This window comes from Poecilia formosa, unplaced genomic scaffold (assembly GCF_000485575.1).
Source record: "Poecilia formosa unplaced genomic scaffold, Poecilia_formosa-5.1.2 Scaffold14, whole genome shotgun sequence".
Classification (NCBI taxonomy): Eukaryota; Metazoa; Chordata; class Actinopteri; order Cyprinodontiformes; family Poeciliidae; genus Poecilia; species Poecilia formosa.
The window spans coordinates 3,482,223-3,502,964 of NW_006799953.1; positions in this window are offsets into that span (position 1 = coordinate 3,482,223).

Genomic DNA, 20,742 nt, shown 5'->3' on the forward strand with positions numbered 1-20,742 from the left:
TTTTGCTGCAGTGAACTCCTCAGGCCCGAGGCAAGCTGTGCGCTTGTGGACCTGTGTTGATCCACTGCTGCTGCTTAAAACGGCGAGCTGTCAGCAGGAGCCAGGTGAGGTAGTTTGTTCGGCTCACCACTCAATGGACATGTTTCATTGGCACCTCGCTGGAGGTCAGCAGTAACTGACGGCCAGAGCAGCGAGGGTCAGGCCCACAACCCGACTTCACCCAAAGACTGAATTACATCGCCGGTACGGCAGGTGGGCAGAACCGAAGCTTGGGGCCAAAGATTGCGGCCCAGCACCGTTTCAAAGGGCGTATCTGGACGGCGTGCTGAAATCCAATTGACCATAGTGTCACGCAGCTCCATTTATACGCCTGATGTGCACAAGCTGCTAGGGAGTCCACGATTTCATTTTTTTCCCTCCACACATTTCTAAACCAATAACTATTCTGCAGGGTATCTCACTTGAGTGATGGTGTTGGTGAAGATGTATCGGATAGGGATTAGGACTTGGAGCTCATCAAAGAAAATAGCCTGGTCAGTGTGACGTGCCGCTTTAAAGTGGCTGAATATTTTAAGGGAGTCCTCTTCCTCAGAGGAAATGAAATCCATACAAAGAGCGGAGAGCAGGAGGTTTTTGTTTGCTTCTCCCACTGCTCAGGGGCATAGATGGGAGATTTGGAGATGTGGAGTAGATTGTTAGGGAGCGAGGCAGTCGGGGCCTATTTTCACCGCAGCTGAGGCCTCCGCTAGCCACAAGCAGTTCATATAATTCCAGAGATGAGAGAACAAAATATCTTCCTCCACACAAAGTGAGGTTTTACACCCTACCTCCTCCCTCTCCCTTTATATATTTTATATCTCCTTTCCTCCTGCTTCCCTTCAGTCACCTACAGACAGCTCTACCTAGGTGCATCAAGGACGGCTCGAGGAACTGCAGCATTGGCACACAAAGACGGGCGCTGTGCAAAAAGTCCTCCTTTTACATGACATCTAGTCAGGATCATTGTGCCTGCTCCGCCATGCATCACCTGCTCCTAAATGACTGTGCATTGTGAGCTGAGTGGATGTGTGGCCACGTAACTTGACGCTGGCCGGACAGGATTGCCCGGAAGCTACACGCGCCATGGAGAACGACTTAGTCGAGCCGTGCCGCTCAGCTCTTCTGAGCGTGCTTAAGAGCGGAGAATTATTCCGCTCATTTCTGGGTTCCTGTGAAGCATGACAAAAAAAAAAAAAAAAGAAGAAACTCGAGTGCTTCATGCTCGCCCAATTCCCTTTCCTGAGAGGAGCCGAGAGGGCTAGGGGGGTTTAGAAGTCGTTCAGCAAACACTCACCACGACAAACGTTAATTACAGCAATTAAGTGGACCCCGCAACCGTTGTCTGGGGTGACTAAAACACGGCGTCAAAGAGGCAATGACAGATGCCAAAACTAGGAAACAGTGAAGCAGAAGGTCGCTGTTAGGTATCACACGATGATACGCTAACTGACTGGGAGTAAAATCACCATTTTTTGTTTTAGTCTGTTATTGTACTTAAGAAATAATTGGTGATATGTGCAAACCTACTCATACCTGTTAGACCTTTTCTGTTCTTATCATGCTGCAAACACGATCTGTGGTTTATTGGAATTTAAATTGTTAGACCATCACAAAGTAGTGCAACATTGTAAAGAAGGAGGAAAATTATACATGGTTTTCCCTTTTTTTTCCTGAAATCTAAAATTAAGTTCAACTCTCCTGAGTCATTACGCGAGACTGGTATATGGGGAAGAATACAAATGCGGGCAAAATTTGGTCGCTTTGTAAATGCATTTGAAAACTTTACATTGTTTTCATTTTACTTAACTATTAGTGAGTCAGTGGCATAATATCTAATTAAAACAGTTTCTTATTGAGACATGAAAACATAATTTCAAACATGTTCACAACATAAAAATGCAATGCATTTGATGTAATTGAATAGACACACAAAGACGAGACTCAAAACATTTTTTATGCATGTGCTCATTATCATCATTATTAATGATGATCACAAATTGTGTGAATTTATGTGCGAAATAAATAGCCTTAGATTTACATTAAATATAAAAGAACATTCAGGAAGGAGCAACAATGCCACAAAATGAGTAAGATGCCCTCAGCAACAGAACAAAGAGCGGAGCACTCCTTGGTGCGCTGACTTTTTTTTTTTTATTAGGATATCTACTTCCTGCGGGTTTTCTCCCACTGGGAGAACTGGAGTTCTTGTCCTGGAGGTTGAGCAGAAGAAGGTCTAAATGTACAACATCCACTAATGGCAGGTAAACTTTATATTCCTGTCGATAACAGATGCTTGATGACCTTGGCAGCCATCCCAGATTATGTGCACTTACTGTTTATTTTTAGAATAAAGTGGACTACATAATTAGCTTTGTAGCTCAGTGGCCTGTGTTTCTACCAGGTTTTTTGTTTTTACTTGTAAACAGTGATATTTATTCATTTATGTGCAGCTAAGTTTTGTAGAAACCAGAATAAGGAAAAGCTCTTCACTTCTAAGAAAGAGAAAAGGAGGAAAATACATGATTTTCAATACCAAATCTAAGAAAATTCTCTGGAAAAAAAATAATTTTTCGATAACTAAATTAACCTGCTAAACTTTTAAAGTAGATAAAGTATTTATTAGAGAAGATGCTCTTTTGCCCATGTTTGCTGTGCTCTTGGTCCTGGCTGCATTTATTTAAAAAAAAAATGCAAGCAGCTGCATTTTCTAAGCCTGGTACATTCTATCACTAAAAGGTGTGATTTGTGTTGCAACAAATTTGGTTATATTGCAACTTTAGCACTGGTTCAGCACCATTGGGATTACTGACTGATAGTGACATCCCGACTTTGTAGTTCTGATGAAACTGTGGGAAATCTATAAAATTTTGATAATTTTTGTTTTACTGACATTTTATCCTGATCAGTTGTAATGTAAAGTGCAATATGGTTCATCTCAAGATGTGATTTTTCTAGAGCGTAAACAAATGAAAGAGCTAAAGGTTTATGTACATAGGAAAAAGATGTTTTACATTATACCAATTAGACCTTTTTATACATTTGACAACATATATGTTGATAATGTAAACATTTGCAAAGACATGCTCGCTCTAAAAAAGCAAGGGAAGTGTTGGAAGACAAAACCCTGATACTCCAGATTGTAATTTTTCATATGTCTGACATCTTTAAGTTGACGTAAGCTGGAATAAATAGTTTAAAAATGTTTATTTTAATCACAATTGAAAATTGGGTCTAGATTTTAACATGTCACGTAGATCTTATTGTGATGTTGAGTTCATGTCAAAGTTGAAGCTTAACATGGTTTTTATCTATGTTTGAAGCTCTTATTTTGAAGTAAGAAAGGAAATAGTTCTTGAGTTGCCATCTTGAAGTGATGTAATCCTCAAAATGGGAACTCAATAATAATAAAAACCTAGAATAATAAAGACCTGTCGAGTTGGCTGACAAATCGTGATTGTAGAAGCACTGAAGAAATTTCAACTGGCAGTGTTATTGTACCAAATAGGTACAATACTACTTGTACTAAGTAGTATTGTACCAAGGAAATGACAGTTTGACAAACCACACACAATTGGTCAGTTAGCATTATGCTAATACCAATACTAACTGTGTCTGTGAGTTAGTTGGATGTATCACTACCTTCCTGTCAAGATGATATTACTGAGTTGTTAATCTGGCTATGAATTTATAAATTATAAATAGGATGCACAGATTGGAGTTTTATGGTCAATTGCTGATTACCGATTTTGGCCGATACCATTTTTTTATTTTATTTTTTGTCTGAAACGTTGCTCGATGGCAACAAAGTTGCTTTGCTGGCAACAGTAGGGTGACTGTTGTTAACTGCAAATGTGCCGACGTGACCTAATAGGCCGGGGTGTCAGTCAAAACGCTCTCATGGCAGAGCAGAGGTGGTCGATATTTTTTTGACCTTTTCTGAGGTAGATGAGATCGATGGACAAGATCAGCTTTATGTGTAAGTATCACCTGATCACCAATCTCCCAAAATTAAGGAAACCGATTTATCCGCCGGCTGATAAATTGATTCGCCCCTAATTATTAGACTTACAGTTTATCATTCTGAAGCCTCAGTGGATGAAGTATTATTCATGTAACAGTGTTTATATTAAATTGTAATAAAAACAAATCATGCCACGTAGATATTTCCCATGTTTTTGTTTTTTTTTCCAATCAAATTGCTATCTGTTTAGGCAACAATTTCATCTGTTCGCCTGTATAGTTAAGTTGCCTGGCATTGAGCTCCGATGGCCACTATTTGTGGCTAAAAGGATTATTTATACATTCCTTTGATCATTTATTCAGCAGCAAGCAGCCCGTTTGCTGTGCAAAGATAGTTTTATGTAGGAAGCAGGAGGACGTTGAGAAAACACTGACTTTCAGCTTTTTGTAAGAAACTTATGTCTCCAACCAAACTGCATCATTGTAAGGATTGTCAATTTAATCAGCAGTGCAGTGTTTGATTAGTGTGAAAATGTCAATAGAATAAGTCGAGGATTCAGGAAGACATCGAGCTGGGCTGCAGAGATGATGCCTTTCAGGGCTGACCACTGCTGCTTTCACAGAATGAGAAGGCAGAGGACAAAAACAAAGATAGCCCTGTGTTTATGTGGCCATACCATCCCCTGCTTATCGCCTCCTTGTTTTGTTATCTTGTCACTCAGGTGACCACATTTCAAGAGATGAAGGTTGCACAATGATTAGCTTCATTGTATTCCAACAATGTGTGTTCTCTAGTGTGTGTTTGTGTGGGGATGAAACGGAGCGATAGAGAGGCGATGGCTGGGTGTTGGTGTAGCTGTGCGTGTGTGTGTGTTTATTCGTGGAGGGGGCTGAGGTTAAGGTTTGTGAAGGCCTATCACAAAAAGCCATTATTGTAATTGAAAGTTAAAATCCCATTTGTTTACCCCTCTAGTGCTTACCGTCAGCATCAAGACAGGGGTCCTGTTTCAAAAATTAACGTTTGGTTTCGGTGTCAGGGGTCAGGCAGGGAAACATCAACTCACTGCCACTCAAAGCAGCTCAAGCAGAAGAGATTATTAACTATAGAAACACCGTTTTTGTTGTCCAGCCGCCGTATGTTCCACTGAGCCCTGGCACAGAAACAAATCCTGCTGTCTGAATACAATAAGTAAATTTGCTGGCCAAATTATGACAAGTAACAAATGAGTCTCTGGTGACCTTAGACTCTGTACAGTATGGACTGCCTTTATTTGATGCATCAGCAGGATAAAGGACATGCTGGAAATTGTGAAACCTTGAGAAGAGAAACCCTTACCCTATCCTGCAATAGCACACAGAGTATCATCCGGGCCGGTTAGCGGTATCATCATATGTCAAAGTTTTAGACAGTAACTATTTGCTGTGGTTTTAAATTTCTTTTTTAGAATCTCCAGCACTGCCTCTTCCTTACCTGTTTCTGCATGCAACCTCTCCATTAAGTGAAAATAAAATAATATATAGCACTTGTTTAAAGAAAAAGCAGTTGGGCTAACATTGAGTGCAAATTAATGAAGTCCCATCCATCACTCTTAAAACAACTGTGTAAAAATTTCCAGTTCGGAAGCAACAAGCAGGGTGTCGGTTCAGCAGCAGACTAAAGACTGGGTGTCTTAGCAGATTACCCAACTAATTATAGGTTTTATACCCCTTTTCTAGTAAATTTTATGGCTGCACCAAGCTGCCATTTTCTTGCAGATGCTAATTTCTAATCTTCTTTGAAGGCTAACATTCAGATCAAATGTAGGTCCTATTCCTTAGCTCCTAAGTTGTGTAAACTTTGTTTTATCTCAAGTATTAACTGAAAAAAAAAGAAAAAGAAAAAAAAAACTTGCAATTTTTGGAACAAGATGTTTTTATTGATTAAGGTGGGAGGATTTAATTTCAAAACATTTTGCAAATATTGAGCAGAAAATCAGTGTTTTTAAACTGCTGATTACAGGTCAGCAATGATTTAGGGAAATATTAGGTGATTCTCATCACTGTCTGATTGATGAATGCATTACTACTAAATATAGAGGCTGCTTGTTTTATGTTTTTAAATGACTGTATGTACCAAAATCAAAATAATTTAAAGAAAATTTGACATGAACATGTGTAATTATCACAACTGAAATAAAACGGTTAATTTAGCTGCTGTTGGAATAATTGATGCTTCTTTGAGGCTAACAAAAGTAATTACATCATGTTGTAGATTCTGGTTTTAAATGTTACTGGATAATATAAAATTATCCAGCAACATTTATATTATTAAACCTTGATGATATAAAATCTTAATATTTTATGGCAAGAAAAATATGAAAAAAAAAAAAATGTTGAATCTTGCTGGGTCAAAAAGTCAGACGAGTCTTTTACTACTGTCCTAAAATGAAATAACAAAGTTTATTTATTTGTTTATTTTTTGCAGAAATTGTTGCATTTTGAAAGAAAGTCACTTTTTTGTCAAAATGTTCCCACCTACAAAACAGCAGATTAAAAAAAAAAGTCTTTGCTCCAGATTTGCGAGCTGAAGTTAGTCCATGTCCCACCTTTTGTAACGCATTTATTTTCAATTATTAATTTATAATATTTGGATCTTTCTTCTAGGTAACTAGAGGGGAGAAAAGGCTGCCCCAGTGCTCCAGCTATCTCTCCAGCTGGGTTCTCCAAATCAAACACACCTAACTTACTTAGCCTTGTGAAGTTCATAGTGTGAAGCATCAACATGGTGCATGTTCAGAGACAGGGAGGGGGCAGCAGAGACCCAAAATAGCTTTAGAGGCACCATGGTGTTTCAAAAAAGAAAGAAAGAAAAAAAAAAAAAAAACCCGAAGCCCGACTCTTAATGTGTTTTTTAAAATCTTTTAAAGGAAGCAGTAGGGTCCTGCCTCTGCCTCCTCTGTGTGCCCTGCAGGACAGGAGAGGAGCACCAAACTATGTCAGTGAGTCAGCCGCTGCTCGAGAACTGCTCAGCCCTCTGCTGAGGGTTTAAAAGGTCAGGCGGATTAGTCCGTGTGAGGTCCGCGTTTTTCTACCCTGTCTGGCTCACATCATTGCATATTTGATGAAAAGGTTACGTGATTATAAAGATCAATTTCAAACAAGGTGCACAGTTAAAAGATAGAAATATGTGTTGGCTATGTGTATAGTGTAGTAACTCTGTTGAACTAAAAAAAAGAAATATGTCTCCTTTTCTTATGTTTTACAAATGGATTAAATATGCTAGAACTAAAGCTAATTTAAGCTGTTTAAATTGGACGTCATTGTTTTATGAATATTACAAAAAGTTTTAAGAATGACTTAAAGTGTTTAACATTAACGCTGTCATTGTATTTTTGCCCCATTAAACCAATCTAATGCAGATCCGGTCTTATTTCTTAATGGTAACAGCCTGCATACTTTCTATTCTCGTTAAACACAAGAAGACCCATGACCCAGATTTCTTTTATTAATAATAAGTATTACAGATTTTCTGTATTTTTTTTTATTTTTTCATAATGTGTCTCAAAGCACGGCTGCTTCATTTGAAAACGAGATTAATTTCAGTGTTCTTGGTGCCAAATAGACCCCCGGCATGCCGCATCTCATAACCCCTGGAGTGAATTTTAGATATCCAGCCTCGTTCACGATATATTGCCTTAGAAATTTGGTAAATGTTCGCGACGAGCTCGTTCAAATGTCCTAGATTTGGCCACAGGCAAGCATCTAATTAGCATAATATTCATATTTTTGGAAAGCTCTTAAGAGTACCTCTGGCATTGTCCATTTCTCTTATTTGCCTCTCATTGCTACAACGCTTGCTTAATGCCTGCTCTGTGCCGAGCGATTGCATGTTTCGCTCATTGAGAATGCACCGCGATCGCGCTTGTTTGGGGTATGAGCCCGTGCATCTCCAGGGCCCCATAATCAGCTCTAAGCTGCTTCTATCAATCTTCATAACTGTAGCGCGTTGAGGAGGGAAGTGCGGCTAATCAGCTCTAACCGGCCCCCGTGTTCAGCTTCGACTGTCACTGTTATAGCGAGGCCATATGCAAACATTGTCCCCCCCCCGCCCCCCACTACATGCACGCATCTTGGCCGCCTCTCGGGGCCACTCCACAGATGGCCAGCTCTGGCAGGAGTCAGGTTTCTGAAAAAGGGGGCCTGTGACTTTCACTGAATAGCTGTTAGTGTAGGTTAATATAGGAGTGGTGGCCCTGCAGAGGTGGCAATCACGGCTCTGATCAGAGCCGGGCTTCAAAGACGTCTGTGGAAGTTGAAGCCAGAGTTGTCATTAGCTTGTGCCCTGTACTTGACAGCCCTTCTCCACCCCCAACTCCCCCTTCCTGTCCCTTCTCTCGCTCCCCCTCTCTCTCTCGGTTTTTTCTTTCTCCCTCTTTATCTTTCGCTTATTGCTCATGCTTTGCGTCTGTGTGCAAACGGCTCCTGTAATCCTGGTTCTGGGCACTCGGGCCTGTCACTCCACATTTGCGCTAAGCATCTTTCCTTCGCTCATCTCCTTTGCTCTAATTGTATTGTAATAAGCAATTACAGATCTATTTATGCACACTAGATCTGAGATTGGACCACTTTTTAAAAGGACACTACCTGGACCAGGACCAGCAGCCGCCCCTCGCACTTAACTCGTAGTCGGACTCAGACTTTGCTGCAGCTAATCGCTGAGCTTTTCAGCGACGATCTAGTCCCGCTTTCCCAGCGCATGCTCCTCCTCTGTCTTCTACCTTGTGCTGAGTGCCCTCTAAAGCAAAAGTGAATGCGCTGTTGTTTGTTGTTTATTGGCCGTGTTTTCTCTCTGTGAGTCAGCTCTGGTGATGCAAATGAGCCAAGGCAGTGTTTACCTGGACTGGCCATGTTTTCCCTTCACATGTATGCGTATGTGAGTTTGTGTGTGTGTGTGTGTTGATCGTGCCTGCACAACATCTAGGCCTTTGATCATACTACAGTGCATTGACAGATGCTCTCTGGTGCTTTCTAGTTGCTTATGAACGAGACCACTGTCGGGATCTGAATGCCGGCAATTATATCCCCTTGCTAGAACAGAAAACAATCGTGGCTCATACAACAAGGCGCGAGACGTTTTTCTATCTGTCCCATTATTTTTAGCTGCGAGAAACGACACCGAAATCCCCCGTCTCCTTCCTTTCTTCCAGCCAGGGGGAGTGGTGGGGCTTGGATTCTGTGTTTACAGCTGTTTGTTAGTCTGTATGTGCGACGGGTAAGGGCTATGATAAAGGCTTACACCTTTTAATCGTAGCTGGATGTGTGAGCTCATGCGACCTGTCTGAGAATTGACTCGGCAAAGGGCGTTCGCATGCTTTGGTGGGTGAAAGATCCGCTGACAGCTTATTTGCACCTAGAAACGGTCAGTTAATCAGGAGCATGACGGGATCAAACACAAGTGAAAGTCGAAGGAAACAAAGGGAATAAAGTATTCTTTACCACAGAATAAATTATAAAAGCAAAAGATTTGTTTGAATGAAATAATAAAAAATAAAAAAAATAGAAAAGTTCTGTACATTGATCAGTTCCTAATCAAAAGATATTGACCACTGAAAGATTTTTGGACCTTAATGTTAGGATCTAAACACTGGTTTGAAGTGTCATAATTTTATTTTTTTAAATTGCCATGTGATAATTGGCATGATACTATCATCTCTTTTTCCCTAAAATTGCCTCCTTCTAGTTATTAAATGTTTCTTTTTCAACATTAGAAGTGAGACCAATATGATCCCACAATAGTACCAAAAAGCTTTTCTCAAGTATTTATACAACTTTTTTTAACTTTTTTTCACTGTAAGTCCACAATATTCATTTCGTATTTTATATGACAAACAAACATTAAATGGATAATAATTTTGAAGTTATGCAAAAACTATATAAGGTATTCAAAATTTTAACCAAAAAACTATTAAAAATAAAATGTGACCAACTTTTCTGATTTCCAAAAGCACTTTGTTTGGCTATCAGAGTAATGGGGGCTTTGTACAAAAGCATGCCACACTTATCAGACTGTATTTTGTAAACACTTTAGAAATGTGTTCTTCCTTTTACCTTCCAACTAACAATCATGCACTACTTTGTCTTGGTCTGTCACATAAAATCCCCAATGAAATGCATCAAATTTGGAGTCTAAATATTGACAAAATGCTACAAGTACTTCTGCAAGGCCCAAATGTCATTAACATACATTCATTTTACGAGTTATAAATCGGGCACACAAACACGTCACATCTGTATCGAGAAAACACACAGCGCTTGGAAACCAGTAGAATGCTTGCCGCAAATCAAAATTACAAATAAAAAGATGGCAACAGAATGGGAACGAAAACGCACGCGGATGAGCAGCCAGTGATTGCCTTTCGGGGTAAATAAATCAAAATCTCCCAGAATTCCTGAGTATTTGAATCAGGTCATTTGAGAAAAAGGCCTGCAATGACATGCAGGTAAAATAGAGAACAAACTGCAGGCTTCTCGCGTAATCTGTGTTGTACGGAGTCCCTGTTCATGGGTGATACATATGGGAGGACAGAATGGAAATTTATGCAAATGGCTGCCGCCCTTGATTCATCACCACAGACTGACCACGGCGGCAGAGGAAATTGTGTCTGAAATTTTACATCTGGGAAAAGAAAATCGGAGACGCCATTCCGCCGCGCAGACGAGGGAGGCTAGAGTCTGAGCTGGAGCTCTGACAGAGAGAAGAACAGAGGTGTGCACGTTAAAAGATGCATTATGAAGTTACTTTACCGAAGCTGTTCAGCAGCTCAAAAACAAAGGCAATGCGTTATTTCTCTGTTCCCTCTGTGACCTCCCATTACAATACCTGTTTTCCTTGACTCTTAATGGCTTGTACTGTAGCAGCTTCAGTCCACTGGGAGAAGCCTGAAGTGAGTGATAATAACAATCTATTAAGCAGATTGATACATTATTTTTGAAAAGCTTTTAAGGCTGAATTTTTGCTGATTTCCTCCCCTCACCCCCATCTCACTTTAGGCTACAAATCACCAGCCTCTCTTGTCGAAATCACATTATCACCAACTTCCAAAGGTGTTGTCGTCCTTTTATTTTATTTAAAGGTCCAAAACTAAAACACCTTTCAAAGGCATGTTAAGTCTTGCATGTACCAAAAAAAAAAAAAAGAAGACACAAAAAAAAAAGAAGATGTTTAGGCTTTAAAAATCCTAACAGATTGTCCAGGCTGCGATCGGTTGTTTAAGCTTGCCCTCACAAGGAGTTTGTACGGCTGCAGCTTCAAACTCAGTGGCAGCTGTTTTCAGGAAGGGTTCACGGAGAGAAGCAGCCAAGTGGGAGCAGCTTAGGACATGGAGTTCACTGCAGGGCACCTGACACCGCCGGGGATGAGACACTGCCGTTGTTAATTTTTAGAGGGAGGATAAAGTCAGTCGATGCGTACTTGCTTTTAACTCGTGTGGATAGTGATTCTGTAGGTTAATGTTCAGCCTCTGCAAGGTTTTTCTTTTGGCTTGTTCCCTGCAGCAAGTCGACTGATCAGCTTCCTTATCCTTGCTGATGAGTGCATGCCCCAAAGCATGATGCTGCCGCCACCATGTTTCACAATGGCCTTTAGCGTTGGTTTTCATTCCTCACATAGGGTCGTTGCAAGTGAGGTGATTTTATTTATATAGCGTATTTTCAGCAACAAGACAGATCACCATGGATTACATGAATTAGAGGGAAATGCAAACAAAACGACAAACAACAAAACAAAGACAAAAAGATAAAAGTATAAAACTACATATTGGTTCCCCATGTTTAAAAAGAATAAGTAGTCCATAATTTATAAACTGCTAGGGTTTTCTCTTTATTCTTGTTCTGATCAAATTAAATGTTGTTTCTCCATGTTTGATTCTTGTTCTGGGTTGTTGACTAGATGGTACTTTCTAAGTTTGTTCTAGATTTGGAAACTAATAGGAGTTTCTAAAAATGTTACATTTTGGTCTCATATGACCAAATTGCAAAAACACAAAATCTCACAAAGCATTTGTGGTTTCTAGTGCAAATATCTTAGCACACCTGACATAATGCAAAAAACCTAAATTACAAATAACTTTTGGGCAAGCTATATTAGCTTGTATTAAGTCAGCCATTCCTTAATATTGCTGAAAACGTGGTAGTTATAAGTGGAGCAATCTACCAGTGGAACTAGTACTTTTTCAACAATATTAAGGAAATATTGACTTAAAAAAACTCCTGCTTAAAAATCTTGCTTAAAAGTTTTAAGTTAGTTTACTACGATGTTTGAACAAACTAGTTCAAAAGTGAAAGATTTTGTGTGTTGTTTTTTTTTCAGTGCACAGGATCCTCTTCCATTTGTTTACAAACAGATAACAATGGCTTTGTCTTTTGAGACACTTTAAGAATAAAGTCCAGGTTCCTAGAATGCACATCCAATTATTCTTTAAGTTTATCCTCACATGGAGACTTTTGAATGTGGCTTTAAATGCAGCTGCAGAGGCTTTCAGGAGCCGTTCAGTGACACACAGAAAGGAGCAGCTCAGGACACCCAGTTCACTGCGGTGCACCTGGTGCAGGCGAGGACGAGGCGCCTCGTCTGAAACTTGTCAGGCAGTGTTCTGCTAATAACGTAGGTGTTATGCTGTTCAAAGCAGCAGCTTGTAAAACTGATGCGGTCCCAGATGTGCGGTCTAGAACTGGTCGACTGCCTGCGTCATTATTCTAGGCCTTTTTGTGTTAAAAGCAATCTGGACAGAGAGAGGTGAAGACAGTGATCTACGATCTAAGAATAAACATTTTCTTCCTTCCCTACACTCGTCAGAAGTGATATCAGCTTACCTGTCTTTGTCACCATCTGTCACTGCCTTCTCTCTTTGGAAACAATTTAGAAAGCACACACTTGCAGCACCACAACTGAAGTGTCAGGATTTGCATAAATATGTTAAACATTTTTTCCCCTCCACTCTGCCTGCTTTTTCTCCTACTTAAATATTGTTTCTCAGTATATTAATCTCCTCTTATATTCTGCTTGCCGAGTTAATAACATCCATGCCTCTGCATTCTTTGCTTTCTGCGCATGTTTTAAACACTAATGGCTGTTTGTCGGCGCACAAAAGTGGCTCTCTGAATTTTGTTTGCTTCCACTTATTGAAATTTGAAAATCACAGATAACAGTAATGCTGTAGGTTGCAATATCAGCTAGAGGATTTTTTTTTCCCTTTTTCTTCTTCCAACTTGCTCGACTCACAACCGCCTTCAGTTTTATAGTTCACCGTAGGAAGAAACTTTTATACAGTAAAAGGCCGGGAGACATGTGGCCGTCTTTAAAAGGGCTTGGAAATGGAGGGAAGTCTGCATTTGAGCCATACAAGTGAAATCAGACTGATCTGTGGCGACTTTACCAGGCATCACTTACACACATTTGTTCCAAGCTTGTTTGTCTGCTCTTTGACACAGACCAGTGAGTGGAGGGTAGCCAGACTGCTGCTGTTTGTTTTGCATATATTTACTCACCAGTTTTGCATGTGCTGTCACACATGGGTACGGCTCTACTGGGACACTTTATAACACAACTGCTTTTCAAGTGATGTGTGATTTGTATTCACACGTAATAAACGATCGCTATTATCATCCTAGTCATTTACCTTTGAACGAAGGGCAAAGTGTTGGCTCTGTCTAAGTTCTCTTCAGCTGGCTCCTCCTTCAGGCCATGCTGAAACAGTCGAGCTAATTCAAACATAATTTATTTAGGATAATAATTGGACTCAAGGATTGGACTGTACAGTTCTCAGGGTTAACATTTTCATTTCTTGCATATCGTTCCAATCTGGTAATAGAAGGAATTACAGGCAATTCATGTAATACATATATGTATTAATATTTTCATATTCACTTAGCATGATTGCTTAGTAATAGCCAAAGGCTTCTTCTTGTGCTAACTTCTGCATCCTCTTCAGCAGCCAGCTAAATACTTTTGAGATGGATACTAATTTTCAGGTTTCTGTTTTTACTCTTTTTATAACATAATTTTTTATTAATGGGGTATAAATTCAGATTTATTTATTTTTTGAGGATTTTTAAGCCTCCGATGTTTAACTTGTTGGCTGCTTTACAATAAACTGACTATAATTCAAAGACTGGAGAATTTAGTGGCTCTCCACTCCAGCCTCTCCATATATGAGAAGGTAATTACTCTAAATACATAATGAACGGGAATAATTGCCATTAAGTGAAATTGGAAATAGTTTTTGTAAAGGAATTTTGACTTGCTCTTCTTTCCAGATTTGTTGTAGTTCAGTCAATTTGTTTTAGGTCTTGCCAAATTCTCTCAACCCCAGACATTGATTTGGCCTCTACAAAGTCTTCATCTGATGTTTTTCTTTTGTCTGCTTTTAAAGTATTTAGGGGCAAATTTCTGCAGCTTTTTTTTATTATCTCCAATAAGCCATTTCTAGTCATTGCCAATTTGTTCTGTATGGCATTGTTAAAATCAGCTAACAAGTGTTGACAAAGCAACACCTGAAGCTTTTTAACTTTTTCTTTTCTTCTCTGTGGGCCTTACTACAGTAGGCCTTTTATTTTCACGACAAATTCACTGGGGCAGTAATTTGTGTAGCCATTCATATACGCCCAGCTTGGAGCTCTGAGAGAATTAAAAACACATTCATGTGTCGACACTCACAAACTTCCTCATGCGCACTGATAACCCTCCCTATTGTCTCTTAGGGGTGTGCAAAAATAACTACATGTTGAATTAGGTTAAAGGGAAAAAAAAAGTGGGTTGAGGAATGGTCCATTTTTAAAGCTGTCAGCTTGGATTGTTGCGGAGATGGATTCTTGAAAGAAGTGAAGCCAAATGATCAGAACTAATGTTGCTTTAAATGCTGCGTGGGGAATTCTCGGTTCCCCAGTGGCTTCAGTGAAAACTGCATTTGTTAAAATGTATAATGATCTGTGTCAAATTAAAGTCATTTCATCCAATCTTCTTGGTGTTATTGCACTTGCTACTTGTTTGAACAAATAGCTGCTCTAATTTAAATTATGGGAAATATGTGATCCAGTTGTTAGTGTTAGTTAAAATATATTAAATGGACAGAAATATGAGGAAATCATTGGAAACATTTGCTTTTTATTGACAATAAAGAGTATGATAAAAGTTTGAAGAAAAAACCAGTGGTCCCATTGTCACAGTAGTCTTTTCATAATTGGTCATCAGTCATAATTGGTTGACAAAGGTCAAACAAATACAGTATTTATTTGTGTGGGGAGAAAAAGGTTAAGCAAAGTTTAAATCAAACCTCCATTAGCAACATTAGTCTCAAACAGGTGCTCAGTTTTGTGCTTTGAAACATATTTCAGTGCCTTTTTCTAGAAGACCGCACAATAAAAGTCTTGAAATTCTTCTACGACTTTCAGCTTTGGTGTGAGACCCTAAAATTATAAGCGGGCCTTCATCTGGCCTCCCCTTCCTGGTGGCACCTCTGCTCCTTTGGTCATTGACTTTGGAGGGATTGCTAAAAGTAGGCCAGTTATTTCTGTTGAATTTAATTCAGTGTTTCACTCTACTAAATGAGCCTTTTTTTGGGTTAAACATACTCAAACAACCCTCAATGTATTCCCAAATTGATTTATATTCTTCCCCACACTTAAAACAAAATGTTTAGGCCCCATCATGGACCTCAAATCTGGAAGGATTTTTAGATGCTGTTGTGAATTGTCATGAATTTCTTCATGCCCTTTGATTATTTTTTTTTACACACTCCAGGCTTTGGTGAAGCAAATAGGTGCTTGGAAAACTTACAAATTGTATATGAAACAGTTGGAACGTCGGAAGCTGAAAGGGTAGCAGAGAAAAATTTCACATTTATTTCTCCATTGTTCAAAAACTCAAAATGCGCAGCTGTAATGTAAATAGTTACTCTAAACCGGACCCTCAGCATTGTTGCAATTAAAAAAAGTGTTGGCGTCTGTTTGTATTTGACATACCTTAGATCCTAGCTGTAGCTCTGAGATTTCCAAAATATTTACATTTCCAAGTCCAAAATGTTTCTGACAGACAGGTTGAATGCTCAAAAGAACAAAACACAGCAACTTTAGTGTATTACATTCTGCCTTCCTGTTATCTGCTGAAAGTCCTGCTCTCTCTCATTTTTGTAGATCGAATGAACCACAAAATGTCATTGTAGAAAATACAGTTTTCTTTTAAGCATCTTGTTGCATCTGTCCTGACTTAGCTGTTGCCGACTCACTCAGTAGCGACCTCTATCCTGAAGTGTTTCTGTCAACGATACTTGGTTTTGGTTTTCTGATTTCGTTTTGACCAATCAAGGTAAAAATTTTAACAGTTTTGGCCACACTTGCATAATATGTACGTAGATTTAGTGGAGAGAACAGTACTTCTAAAATATCTTTTCTTGCTCTAACTCCTGGTGCGACATAAGATTAGACACAAAAATTTATACATCCAGACAGGCCACTGAAGATTTTTTATTTTTTTTTTATTTATAAAACTGGCATGAGTTTTCCTTGTATTAGTAGCCACCATTGAGAGAAAAATAAAGTCATTTTGTTGCCCCATGAGCCGAGGAATCCTATCAGCAGTTGAGCTCACATGTCAAAACAGTAATAAGACAAGGCTGAGAGCTTGACTGGTCGCACCTCGATGGAGAAAATCTGAAATATGACCAGAGAGGGACGGGTGGCCCCGGAAGGGAACCAGGACATGCAGCTGATCTGGAGAGGGAAGCAGAGATGAACACCGACTTGTTCATTTTCATTTATTTATTTCCCAAAGATTGGCAATGATAAAAGTGATTGATGTTGATAAATAGTCACACAGCCGCTTTATCAGCAGCTGTCTGGCGTGGGGTTGCCGGCGGCAGCATCCAGTGCTGATAACCCCCGAGGCCTGGGTGATGATGTCGGAAGGAGGAGGGGCGCTGGGGATTCTGCCGCCGCTGAGTCTTGGCCAGTGTTAATCTGCAAAAATAAATAAATGAATAAAGAACAAAAAATCCTGTCCACTTTATAAGTTGATAATTTTGCACGTCTACAAGTCAACCACTGCAGCAAAACGAAACATTATTGGAAGAGCTTTTTTTTCACTTCCTTCCTTCTTTCTTTCTTTCTTTTTTTTTTTTTACAGAGTAGAAATGGTTTCAGAAACAACTTAGTGTATTTTTCTGTTCATTGATCTGGTGACATATCAGCCCCAGCCTGTCAGGCTCAGGGTTTGTATCGTCAGTCTTGACTCAGCTTTCCTCGACCTAAACTGACCTCGCTCAGCCTCAGATTTGTTTGGGGATTATCACTGCCATGGCAACGCCGGAGAACACTGGAAGCTGGCATGTGTACTCCGGCTAACATTTACCATGTAGCTGACACGACCTTGTTAGAATGTGAGCTCCATTCTAGCACGCTAATGTGTGGAATTGATACGGCTCCGTGGAAACATTTACAAGTGTCGACTTGTGGCCGAGGAAAAAGTCAAGTGATGGCAAAAGTCATTTGGATGTGATCATATTTAACTGGATCCCAAGAGCCACGTTGTGTGTCTGAAATATTTGTACACTCAGTCTGTGGTCTGTTTGCCTCGGCTGTATATTGATTTTCGGAGAAGGTCAAGCATATTTAGACACCTGTATGCCATTTCTAATTACTTCACAAGCAGCGTTTACATATTTAAGCCCTTTGCTCGGTGCTCATTGGGATGAAACTGGTGTACAGACCAGGGTAACATTTAGTGTTTAGTCCTTTAACAGACAATTCCTTGCTTTAAAAATGTGTGTTTTTGTCTGAATTAGGCATGGGACAATATGAGATTAACACAATATAACATTGAACAAAAATACCCAAATCTCCCAGTATTAAATTTACTTTTATTTAAAACAGGGAAGACAACAGTAGGAATAACAAATTCGTACATAGCACGAAAAAACAGCAGATTAAGTTGCAATGATACGTTTAATTCTATCATTTCATTTGTTTAATTGATTAAAGCAAAAATAAATACATACAGGCTAAATTTAGCAGCGGTTTCAGTAAAAAAGCGTTTTATATTGAAGCTTAAACACAATTCTTAATTACAATCATGCTGGAGAAGGAGGCAAAGTTTCATACATATTTACTCCTAGTAGGAGAGTAAGTTAGTAGGATAGTACTATGACATACTGTATTTCTGCGGTGGACAAAAAAAAAGCTTTATAAAGAATAATCAAGTCTGCAGAGAGAATTATTGGATGTCCTCCTCTGTTCTTTTTGAACATCGCCAGGAGGCTTATTTTGTCCAAAGGAAAGAACATTTTTAGAGATGTCGCTCACTGTGGTTATCATCTGTTTGAACTGCTGACCTGCAGTAAACAATACTCGTCTATCACAACTAGAACTTCCAGGTTGTTTTTCTGGGTTCCTTGTGTCGGCCGGTCAGTCCAACATTGTAGCCTCTTCATCTCTTTTACTCTCTGCTTTGCACTCAAAGGTCAGAGATCTTTAGACATATTTTCAAGGCCAAAAATGAAAGTTATTCTTTGAAATCACTTTTGTTTACCTTCTTAGAGAGAGCATAAGATCTCCTGGTTTCAAACAGTCGGATATATTTTCCTTCAAAATTGGGAATAAATCTAGGAGTTTTATTTCAGCCAGCTGTTTGACATATGGGCAAAGGGCTGTGCTGCTTCACTTTATGCTCTTTAGAACCAACAACTCATTTGTTCATTGAGGTACTTTCTCTCAAATCATATCAAGACCATTTGAACAATCCCAATTTTTTCTTTTTTTTCCCTAAATCTGTTTGTTTTGTAAAGTGCTCTGACATGTTCTTGTGAACTACAATATAAAACATTTTACTAAATTAATATCAAGTCTTTCATTTTGAAACCTTTCACTCAGGGAACCGGCCAGCGTCTACAGCATTTGTATCTTGCATCTCCATCCCTTAGATCTGCGCTGTGGGCTTTCATCCTTTACTCTTTTTACATCTGAATACTGAGGTAGAAAAAAGCATAATACTGAGAATCCATGTTTTTTTTTTGTAATCCATCACAAGATCTGTTTGAAAAACACAATACCTTCAAGTAAAATGCTTTTATTTACTTGTCTTGCTTATTCATTTGCTGTTTTGTAATAAAACATTGTTGTTGTTTTTTAATGACAAAAATAAAAGCAAAGGACTGTATGAGAGGCCCATGTGTGGGAGGCTGTGTGCATATGTGCAGGCTTATGCGCTGTGAGACTGCGAGCACCTGGAAAGCTCTTGACAGATGGTTACTTCAGCACTCGCTGAACGTTGCTTCTTTTTTCCTCCGTGTTAAGCCGCTTTCATATCGAAAGTGTTTCGGTCAGCATTTTGATCAAGGTAGGCTCTCTCCCTCAGCCGTCCTGATTGTTTGCTGGGCATCTCTTAAGTATGTTTATCTTGCCCCCATCATTTATTTCTGTTTGATTCAGGCGAACCAGGAGAGATCAGAGCTTTGACTTTCTCTGCTGCTTTTTTCTTGTTTTTTTTGTTTTTTTTGTTTTTTGTTTTGTCTGCAAGCTTACAGAGCATCAAACACCATTATATGCTTCATCGTATCAGTGAATTCTCAATCTCTTAATATAGGCTTCCAAAGAGACGAGGAAAATATTTCATTGGGCAAAGTGTCATTTGGAAGCAAAATACTGCACAGTAATGCATGCTTTTCTGTCTTTGTGTTTGTGTTTGCCAAACAGGTGCAAGGAATACAAGTTAGCCAGATAGACCATCAGTTTTGACAATTATTGTTGTGGAAGTTGTCATTTAGTCTCTCCTATCATTATTCCTGATTATACCAGCAGGCTGTGTGAAGTATCCAGTGCATTTCAAACTTTAATGAATTTTATGGGGACTTTATTTGATAAGCAACGGGGGAGGGGGGATAAAACGCATAATTGCGAAGTCGAAGATGAAACGACAAAACATCTTGGCTCATAGAAAAGGTGCAAAAAGAAAGCCAAAGTCCCGTGGAGAATGTGTGGCATGAAAACGAACACCTCTGCCGACAAGGGTTGAAGTCGGATGTTGGGGTAATATTGTAGTTGCTTTTAATAAAAAAAAAAGAATTTATAACTTAATTCTAATTTTATCTGCAATTCTCTGTCTGGTTTTTGATGGAGGCAGCCCTGTGCACAACAAAAGAAAAGTCAACCCCCCTCCCCCCCACAGGTTTTTCCACCCATACTGGTGTAGATCCCAGAGAAATTGCCCCCCTAATTTTAGCATGTGCTCTGCAGCAGATGTTTGTGCCCTTTCAGATGCTGTGGGTAATAATCCTTAATATTCTTCCCGTTTGAAGCTAAATGAGCCTTTAATGCACTCTGATTCCATCTCCTAGCACTCATTAATTGTTTTTTGAAAGTCCATAAATTATCCGTGTTTTTTTTTTTTTTTTTTTTTTTTTAATTATCACCATTTCTTTTTTGAAATTTTTCCAAAAACATAAATGGAAACTTCAAAGATTAAACTGGAGACGTTTAGCTCAGCAAGGGGCCAGTTTTCTGTTTAGTCGTTTCAAAACTTGAAAAGTGGTCTACGTCACAACATCCCGGTCAAGACAAATGTTATAGATTTTTATGCAGATTTATATTTCGACTGTTGTGTTGTCATTGTTGGACCCAGACTAGATCCCAATCCATCTGTAGAGGGAACTAAAGATGGCAAGAAAGCTCTCGATCCTTCAAAAATAGTTTATTGCTCAAAATGAATTTAGCTAAATT